The sequence below is a fragment of the Leptopilina boulardi genome, unplaced genomic scaffold, assembly GCF_019393585.1.
Source record: "Leptopilina boulardi isolate dan_hultmark-lab unplaced genomic scaffold, ZJU_Lbou_2.1 LbouV2_341, whole genome shotgun sequence".
NCBI classification, from domain to species: domain Eukaryota; kingdom Metazoa; phylum Arthropoda; class Insecta; order Hymenoptera; family Figitidae; genus Leptopilina; species Leptopilina boulardi.
Window position 1 is genome coordinate 1,099,520 of NW_026137909.1, and position 11,274 is coordinate 1,110,793.

The window sequence follows — 11,274 nt, forward strand, 5'->3', positions numbered from 1 at the left end:
CATGTCGTCGATAAAAGTGATTACAAAACCGCCTATACCACATAGTACCTGATCTAACGCTCGTACCAACGCACTAGTACTTGTTTTTAAACCGAAAGGTACCACATTAAATACATAGCATTTACCTTCTATTATTAAGCCCGTATATTTTTTAGATTCTTCCGATAAAGGAATTTGCCAAAAACTACTGACTAAATCTAAAGAAGACATCACTTTTACACCCTTACATCTTTGAAATAAAACTTCGGTTGTTTCCGCACGTTCATATTCATCGACTACAATTAAATTTAATTTTCGCGCATCTAAACAAAATCTAATAGTACCATCTTTTTTTTAATGATATACATATTGGACTGATATATTGCGTATTCATTTTTTTTAGAATTTTTAATTTAATTAATTTTTTTATTTCATTATTGACTTTATCACGCAATTTCATCGGAATAGGATAAGATTTTTTAAAAAATGGTTTACTATCATCTACTTTTATTTCGTGTTCATATATTGAAATTCTACCCGGTTTTTTAGAAAAGACATTTTTATACCGTGAAATGAGTTTGTAAAATCTTTCTTTATCGTTTTTGTTTAAGACTGTACATTTCGCAATTTTATTTTTAATTTCATCTTCAGTTATTTCAAATTCGAACTGTGTGTCATCATAATCATTGTTTATTTCTAAATCTTTAATTACGTTTGGGGCATCTTCTAACATTTCCATTCCCGTTAATTGATTGACAATAATTTTACTAATATCATTATTATTATTTTGATTTTTATTAATTTCATTAACTTTAATTTCTTTTAAAATTTCTTTTTCTAATTCATTTTCAATTTCTTTAATTTCAATATTTTCATTTTCACGAATAATCTTTATTTGATTTATATTTTCTTTAAGCATTTCCATAGTTAATGCTTCTTCTTCTCTAATAACAATAACAATATCTTTTTCAAAATCTACTTTTGTTTGAAATGTTTTTAAGAAATCTGCACCCACTAAGCAATCACAATTTAATTTAGGAACTACTATAAATGTATATTGTGCATTATAACCACACATTTCGAATTGTATCAATAGCTGAAGTTTTAATTTTACAGGGCGTTCTCCAGTAGCACCTACAATACTCATTCCTACTACCGGTAATGAAAGACATTCTTCCATTTCTTTTATATTATTCTCATAGAAATCTTCCGAAATACATGTTACTTGGCTTCCGGTATCTATTAGTGTTTTTACTTTTTTATTAAACATAATTATTTCTACAATAGGACATCTACCTAATTGATTTAATAAACGATAATTTATATTTTTTAATAATTCTCTACCTAAATCTAATGGAATAATTTCTTTTGATTTTTTATTTTGTTTTTGTGTATTTTTTTCGTTATTTATATTTAAAAGCGTCATTGACCTCGGATTTGTATACCTCGTACTCGTGTTTACAAACCCGAGGTTTATAAGTTTTCCGAAGTCGATGAAGGTTCTCCACAATCATTTATATCACTTTTTGGATTTTTACATTTTTTTGTTATATTTACGCTTGCTTGTTGACAACCTTCATTATTTTGGTTATTTACATTTTGTGAAAATTTGTCCTCTTGCTTAACATTATAAGGTGTATATTTTGCATTTTCTACATAACCATTATTATAATTTTGACGCTGATTTGAATAATTTTGATAATTATTTTGTCTATTATTATAATTGTTATAATTGTTACCCGGATATTTGTTTCTATCATAATTTTGATCTCGGTAATTTTTATTTTGAAAATTTGGATTAAATTTAAAATTTGAATTGTTTTGAAAATTTTGTTGTCTATTATTTTCACTACTTTTGTTTTGATAATTATTACCTTGATTAAAATTTTGATTTGTATTATTATAATTAGGGTTGCGATTAAAATTATTTGTTCTACTTTGATTTTTATTATCATAATGTTGTCGACTATAATTATCAAAATTATTCCTAGGATTATTTTGAAAATTATTACTTTTATTTTGAAAATTTCTTTGAGAATTTACTGGACCAGGCCTATCAAATTTTTCTAATAAATCTAATACATTATTAATTGTATTAATTCCTCTCATTAATACCGCTGTATGTATGTCTTCATTAAAATGTCTGGCAATTTTAATGACTATTTCATTTTCCAAAGGTGATGGAATTAAGTCTTTAGCTTTATTTATTATTTTTATTGCATAAGCTGACCTTGATAATTTCCCGCTTGGATTATATTGACCAAATTCTAAATTTGTACTTATTTTATAACGAATATTTTCATTCCAAAATCGATTAATTAATTTTTCTCTAAAACTCAAAAAATTGTCATCTTCCGACTTAACTAAATTCCACCATTCTTTAGAAAATCCTTCTAAACATGTTTGAAAAAGTATTTAAATTCTGAATTTAAAATATCATTAACTTGAATATAATCTTCTAATTCTTTCAAAAAAATCATGGGCCTTTCCTGATTAGTCCCAGAAAATTTAGGAGGAGTATATTCTCTTATCCATGAATTTTTATTAGAATTATCATTATTTCTTATTCTACTTATTTTTTGTTCAAAATATACTTGATTTTCTTGAATTGTTTTTATTTGATTTCCATTATCTAAACTTAAAATTGTATTTTCCTCAGTACTCAAATGTAAGTTATTAATTTTTCCATCCATGTCATGAATTTTGTTATTTACTTCGTCCAGTGATTCATCTACATTTAATTTTAAATTTTCACATATTTTTTTGTTAATTTCAATACCGGTGTCCACTCTATCATATAATTTAGCTTTTAATTGTTCGATTTTTCTATCATTTTGTTCTATTTTTTTTCGTATTTTAGATCTTTCTTTTATGCATAAATCTAAATTTTCTTTTTGTTTAGTATTTAATTTACCTAATCCTTTTTTTTACTTTTTTAACCGTTATTCACAAGTCTTTCATGAAATCATCAAAATCTTTTTCAGTTTTATTTAATATTTCTTGTTCCTCATCATTAAAATCATATTCTTCATGACTATCAAAAAGAGAAATCTGAGTGATTTCTTCATCGAAAATCTCTAAAAATCCTTTATTTTTACTTTGTTTTTTAGGTATTGTACCTGTTTTCTTTACTTTATCTTTATTTTCATTTAAAGACGATTTATTTTCTTCATCTGAAAAAGGTTTTGATGCTTCATTGTTTTTATTTTGTTCGGGATCCATTTTAAATATTCAAAACAAAAACAAAAAAAAATTTAATTTTATATTTATTTATTCAATATTTTTATAATTGTGAATGACTTTGAGTGCACACTCTTAATTCTACTTTTCCCTATTATTTTTGTGTAATTTATATTCTTAAAGAAAACGAGAAAGAAAGAAAGAAAAATAAAATTTCATTCAATTCAAATTCATTCAGAAAACGAAAACACCAGGGGTACCAGTTAAAGCATTATTAATTCTCACACCGGGGATATATACAATTATACGTGTTTATGTTTACCTTCTTATCTATCTAGGCCTTAATATGCTTCGGTTCTGAGAAATTAATAAGTTCAAAAATGTGGTTGAATAACCGTAAACATAAATGTTTAGATGGTGATCACCCACATTACGTAAGTTAATACAAAAGAAAGAATGGCTATTGTCCAAATTTAAAGGGACATTGTATTTTCAAATTTAATTATTTGATACAATGAACACGTGCCAGCTAAGTCAACAGATATGATTGTAATAATATAATAGAATTATTTAAATTAGATCAATTCTTAAATTTATTATTTCTATAGATATATTTAAAAGAAAATATTTATTTTGTTTTTAGAAAACTTGTTGCTTATTTACCAAATTAGAGGAATCTTTCCTATAATTATTCGGTAGATCAGCTGTTTATTTTCTTATTCACTTCTACTTTTATATATGAATAAATGTCATATATCGTTTCGAAGTTGAATATTTTTATTTTACAAAAAAAATAAATATTAATTATTAATAGAAAAATAAAATATACGATCAATCATTTAATATAATTATTTATTATTTAAGTTTGAATGATTAATTGTGGGTTCGTTCTGAATGAAATTAAATGAAATTTTCTTATTAATTAACTTAAATTTTTCACCTTTTATTTAATTTCTTTCTAACAAATTTGTTTTTCTTCAATTGAGATTCAAAATTAGCTCGCAGGCTTATCTATAAAAAAATATATAAAATAAAATTTTAATAAAATAAAAGAAACCTGTCAACTATCAAGTTAAGTTCCCTATTCCCTAAATTAATTAATCTATCATAAGTAAATCAGTTTTGCAAGTACTTTCCTTAAACACAGATTTATTTAACATGTTATTAATTTAACAACATATTAAAATGATCCAAGTCAAATGGAAAATAAATGAAAAACTTATTTACTCCTCTGAAAAATTGCTAAATAAATAATTTAAGTAAATTATTTATTTCCTAAATTAACTATTTGATGGGAGGACAGGGATTCATAATCAATTGAATCTTACACATTAACAAATTGATCGCCTATTGCAATGAATTTGAGATATATGTATCTTCAAGAGACTTACGATTTGCTTTTGTTACCACTTAAGGATCCAGATAATGAGGTGGTACTCCGAGTTATCAGAAACCCCTCAAGTCTTTCTCCATGGCTTGACTTTGTAGATTATATGTTTTGAATTAAAGTGATTATTCACTTTTTTTGTTTCTTCTACTTGCCTATATTGAGTTTAAATTTATAATTCGTTAAAATATTTTACTTCTTATATAATTCTGAGTTGGAACGGTTGTTAAGCCAGCCTCTCAGTTATTATATAAGATTAAAGACAAATGTGAATAATAAAAAAATACAAATAATAAAAATTCAATATTTTAAATGATAAAAAGATTCTATATTTATCACTTGTTCTTTTATTCTCTAGAACTTACTTTTATACTGTTAAATCCAATCACAATTATTAATTACTCCACACAAAACTATCTGTCAAGATTCGTAGCAAGGTAAAGGTATATGAAAACGATCTGAGTTAAAGTCAGAGAATCCCCAAATTTGGGTCTCCTTCTCTATTTATTAACTCGAGAAGGCGCTTCACCCCCCAAATTTCTCTATATCCCTTGTATATTTAAATTTAGTGAGTGTGTTGGAGAAATTCTAACAGCTGATTGCTTGAGAATCCACGGTTTTCCCTTCCTACCTTTCTTCGTATACTTCTGCTGTATATTTCTTACTGCCAAATTTTCCCTCTAATCGCATTTTTCGCGGCGTCCTATTTTCTTAGCCAATAATATTTAAATTATTTTGGTAAGGACAGAGCGATTCCTCTCTTTCTAATTCCGTTGTAACGTATACAGAGAACAATGCCATTGTTCAGCTGTCAATCATTTCTCAATTGTTAATATAGTTTCTTTAAATCTTTAGTATTACTATTATTTTTCTCATGTATACTTGTCTATAGTGTTATCTATGAATGTCTTCCATCTCTTTTTATTATTTCAGAAATTCTATTTCTCTAGATCTAAGTTTATTTCTTAATATTTCTTTTCTTTGATTTTTATAAATAATTTATAACTTTTCTTTAAATAATTAATTATTTTTTATAATAATTTTACAAAATAAAATAATTTTTATTATTTTATTTATCAGTATTTAAGATAATGTAAAAAGGTGTTTTGTTTATGTATTATTAATTATTTAATATAATATTTAAACATTGAATTTATTCTACCTATGCATTTTCATATTTTTAGGATTTCTATATTAGTGTATGGTTTAGACATTCATACACACACACATATATATATATTGTAACACGGCATTTTATTGCCTGCGTTCCATATAAAGAAAACTAATTAATTTATCGTCAATTGAACGCCAGAGCGGGAATCATACTGTAATTCACTTCAATTTTGTCACTTTTATTTTACATTTATTTCAATAAATTCCCCAATTTCATTATAGGCGAATCGTCGGATGATTGTTCACCGATCATATAAAAATTAAGAATAACACTAACACTTTTCTGTCTCTTACTTTACATGAAAATAACACTCGGGGTTAAGTTCCCCAATTCCACAATTGTCGGGTTGATCATCGACTTAAATATCCTTGAGGGAGGACATCAAGGGAGGTGTTTTCTGGCATGTATAATTGGATGTGAGTCCCAATTATTCTTCATTGCCAGGAAAACGAAGATTCACTTTCAATAACAGAGACCTGTCAAAACACTGGTCGTCGCCATCTTCCAGACACATGTTATTGTGCAGCGCCCCTATCGGTCATTTATCGAACTTTCTTTCGACCGTCGATAACTAATGAAGTTACCATCTGACGCGCATCGATTACCAATGGTGGATCTTTTGTAACTCGGGCGAGACTCACCATGTAGACGAAGCGCGACGAACGGACGCGATGACGCGGACGAACAGCCATTTTTGATCATTCTCGTTTTGGCGTTTGACAGCGGTGTCAACATTTTGTGTTTTAGATTAAATTTGTGGCTTTATAAAAATAATATGAGTCGAGGACTTCTACGTGGACGACGGCGTATATCTGGTGAGTCTCTCATCAATTAAAGTGTTTCAAGGTGAACTTTCGGCGGAGTTGATCGCCAAAATTATTAATAAATAAAAACATTGTTCTACGAAAACTTGTGATTTTCACAGGTCCCTTCAGGCCCTGTCTCAAAATATTAACTAAATTTCTGTGTTTCTTCTTATTATAATTAAAGTGTGGTGTTTAAATTATATTGGTGATTTTCCTTACTCACCCGCTCTCCTTGTTTACAGCTGGGCTAGCGTATTAAAATCTGTAAATAAATGGTTTGGTTATTTTCCACAAAATAACATGGCGTCTCGGGCATTTAATTAAAATAAACCAAATATAACGGGTATTTTACTCAAATCCACATTATCAATTAATTAATTAACAATTAAACTTTTAGTAAATTCATTTAAATAAATAAAATCAATTAAAATACACGTTATAAATGGCGCCCAACGTGGGGCAAGAAAATCACCATGATTTTCGTGGAACAAAGTTTGAAAATAAAAATATAATAAAGTGAAAATTGGAAAAATTTAAATTAAAAATAATAAATTAAAATTTTCAAATATTTGAACCAAGAATTGACAATTCAGTGAAAATAAATTGTGAAAAATATTCTTTGATTTGAGCGTGAGTTCGGAAAATAAGAACTCGATCCATAAGGACGAATCAAGTAAACATAAATTGATAAAGTCACAAGGTCAAGTACCTGGCCCTGTGTTATGATTGTGAATTCTTGGTAAAATACTGAATAAGCACAAAATTGAGAATCAATAGTGAAAATTAAATGACTTTTGAAAAAAAAAATTAATTAAATTCATGATTATAAATAAATCTTTAAAAATAATAAATTTTCGAAATTATTAATCGAAAAAAATAAAATAAATAAATTTTGATAAAATAAAATATTAACAATAATAGTATAATAATATGACATGAATTTAATTATTATTATGTTTTCTATTGTAATGAAATAATTATTCAACTGACTTATTTTTTTATAATATTTTTTTTTCAATTCCTTGAAATATTTTCCCGGAATAGTTCAAAAGCTTCGCAGTGTCGCACAGTGGGCCAGAAGGCAGGCAAAAGCGGCCAAAACTCGATTATTTTTTTTTAAATTTTTATTTTGTTTATAGTAATCTACATATTTCAAAGTAGATTTTAGCCAATTTCTGTTGCATTTAATAAAACATTTTTGACTCTGCTGTATTTTGAATTTAAATTTGACAATAGAATTTGAGTTCGGTTTATGCGCGAAATAATGAATATAGTTCAAGATGGTTAACAATTTCATAAAATTTTGAATTAGATACTTAATCTGTATGTAAAAACAAGTAAGTGTCAAGAAAAAAATATTTAAAAAAATATATATACAGCATAATACACGACATTATTATTCGCAGGTGCATATTATTTTTCGACTATGCTCGCTGCCGAATGCAGATTCCCCGAGATTCCGCTGCATAAAGAAAAATCTAAAGTGTTAATCGCTTCATTATTTCATGTACTTCAATTTAATCCTGCCCACTTTTGCCCGTTTTCATTTTTGAATTAGAAATATTGCAAAAAAGACGCGTGCGAGCACTTAACATTTTTCAACTTTTATATAGCCTCGATACTTGCTTATGGTTCCACCTATTTACCTACAGTCAATTTTTTACTGACAAAATTAATATTTTGTTTTCTACACATTGTGTTAATAATATTTATATGCTCCTACTAAACAAATAGATGGCGCTACCGTCGGTATCCAAGTGAATTTTCTTGTAAAACATGTTTTATCGAATATACTGATCATATTTTTTGCTTATGTTGTTTGAGAATATAAAATTCTAAAATACTTACCAAATTTAATAATAAAATTTAATATATATATATATATATTTTTTAATTTAATTTATTTAATTTAATAATTAAGGTCCTAGGGACCTTAAAAATACCCTAAAATTCCAGTTTATAAAAATAGTTTTCTTACGTTTTTGGTTCGTATTGTAAATTTTTAATTTTCAGTATTATATTACTTATGTATTTGTTAGTTTTAAGTTATGTATTCGTAATCAGCACCCCCAAAAAAAACTCAAAAAGAATTTTAGCTGAATTTAATGAGTTTTTAAATTTTTGATCCACCATATTGGATCCGCCATTTTTAATTTTTGAAATCTGACATCGGATTCGTAATCAGCGACCCCGAAAACCCCCGAGTAATAATTTTTGAGTAAATTGAATCAACTTTTAAAAAAGACGTCCGCCATATTGGATGCGCCATTTTGAGTTTTTAAAAACTGACATCGGATTCGTAATCAGCGACCCCGAAAACCCCCATGTAACGATTTTCGAGTAAATTGAATCAACTTTTAAAAAATTCGTCCGCCATATTGGATCCGACATTTTGAATTTTTGAAAACTGACATCGGATTCGTAATCAGCGACCCCGAAAACCTCCATGTAACGATTTTCGAGTAAATTGAATCAACTTTTAAAAAAGTTGTCCGCCATATTGGATCCGCCATTTTGAATTTTTGAAAACTGACATCGGATTCGTAATCAGCGACCCCGAAAACCCCCATGTAACAATTTTCGAGCGAATTTGATCACTTTTTGAGTTTTGGCCGCTTTTGCCTGCCTTCTGGCCCACTGTGTGTCGGACGAGTTTATTATCAATAAAATTTTATTTTTTTTTGTTATTTTCATTGTAAAGTAAAAATAATTAAATTATCGACTGTATTATTGTGTTTATTCAAAAATACAAAATCACTTAAGAGTAAAATTTTGTGAAAATTCAGCAATGAAAATTGACTAAAATTTTGTTGATTTGGGACATTTAAATTTTAAAAGTGTGGTCCAAACTTTCTGACAGAGCGTTGCGAACGATCATCCTTTCTTGAATCCTTACCGAACAATAAAGAATAATTCCATAAACTATTTGTTAAAATTTTCTAAAAATGGCTTCACCAATTAACCATGGGTCAAATTTATTTGACAATTGGTCTCGCGACCTATTAATAATCTATTTAGATTCTTTTAAAATTAATTCACACGGAACCCTTGAGATACTCCGAGATCGCGCATCGCGTTTTATGCGCCTTTCTAGTGGAGATAATTTAGTCGAGTGGTTACCCTCCGATGAAATTGAACTTCAATTAATCCCCCCGGGAAATAGTTCAGAGGTAAATACGAATTCAAATTCAGTTGAAAACAGACGCGAGGTCCCGATTTTTGAGAATAATGCAGTAGGTTTTTTAGCTGCATTGCCGTGTTCGCAAAATACACTTTTTCCGACAGTATCAACGACTAGTTCAATTCACTCTTACGTAACAGTTGGATCGTCAGTAGCGAACTCGGTCACTTTTTCGCGAGTTTCGGAAACACCGGGCCCATTAGGGATAACACATCATGTGACACCCCCATTAGAGTTATTTCAATTCTATAAACCGGGGATAATGACGTCAACAATCGAAAAACCAAAATTCGATTTTTCATTGCCAAAATATTCTGATAGTGTAATCGCGAAAATAGATAACGCTACAAAGAATATTTCTGAAAGTCAATCAGGCGCGAACCTGTTAACTCCTAGTCGACCGGATATAATCAAACCCCCAACCAGTAAATTTTTAGAAGGCAATTCGGCCTTTTCAAAACCAGGGATATTAGACCCATCGACTGGGACTATAAAAAAGAGGTTGACCAGTGACTGGCCCAATCCTGGCAAATTATCTCGCCAGTACTTAGACGACCCTAAACCTGCCCCTATCAAGGCGCTAGACAGGCACAGTCCAGGGCCAAGCCTGGCCCAGTTTTCTAACAGGGCTCTATCTAGTTCGAGTCTAATTGAACTAGATTCAGAAAGTCTAATTGATCAATCGATGAACCAGGGCTCATCCAACCTAGATGTTGACTCGCCCATGGATCAACTTAGACTAAGATATAAAAATCCCGGAAAATCTAGCCTTTTTAGACCGATCAGTTGTCAATGCGCAACAAACGCGGAGTTTACCGCTGAACATGCGCATTTGAAAGAAAATCGGCTCTTAACCAATCGAGATGAACTAAATGAAATCCGTTATCAGTTGTCTCCGAACCTCGATGGCGAGCAGGTCGCATCTCTATAATAAACACCATGAAAATAAAAATAATTTAACTAGAAATATTATTTGTTTAAATAATTAATCTAATTCTTGTCAGTGTAAATAAATTAAGAATTCGTAAACATAATATTTGTTGTAAATTTAAATCTTGACCTAAATTCAACATCATTATCGCCCAATTCAAGTAATTCTCTAATGGAACATGAAAATAACATTTTTAATAATGACTCAAGTAAGAGATTGGTCGAGCCACCAGTAAATCACTCTGAATCGAGCTTAACTGATTCAGAAATAACTTGTAAACTTTTGACTGAAACGGTGGGTGTTGAGGAAAAAGATACAAATAACTTGACCCAAGATTCGGCACACGTAACGTGTCGCGAATCTGGTATTAACCTTGATGAATTGTGTGGAATCGGGCCTCACTCGAGACCATACATTAAATTGTTAATTGGTGGTGCTGAAGTTCAGGCACTGATTGACAATGGCTCTTCTAAAACTTACTTGAATTCTATTGGTAAATCAATCGTAGAGCTAAATGGTAATAAAATAAAGGAACTTGAATCGGGTCACGTGATGTTGGCTAATGGTCCATAGCAAATTCATAAGGATAGATTCTGTAAATAATTCAAAAATAAATCTTTAATAATCTGTGAACGA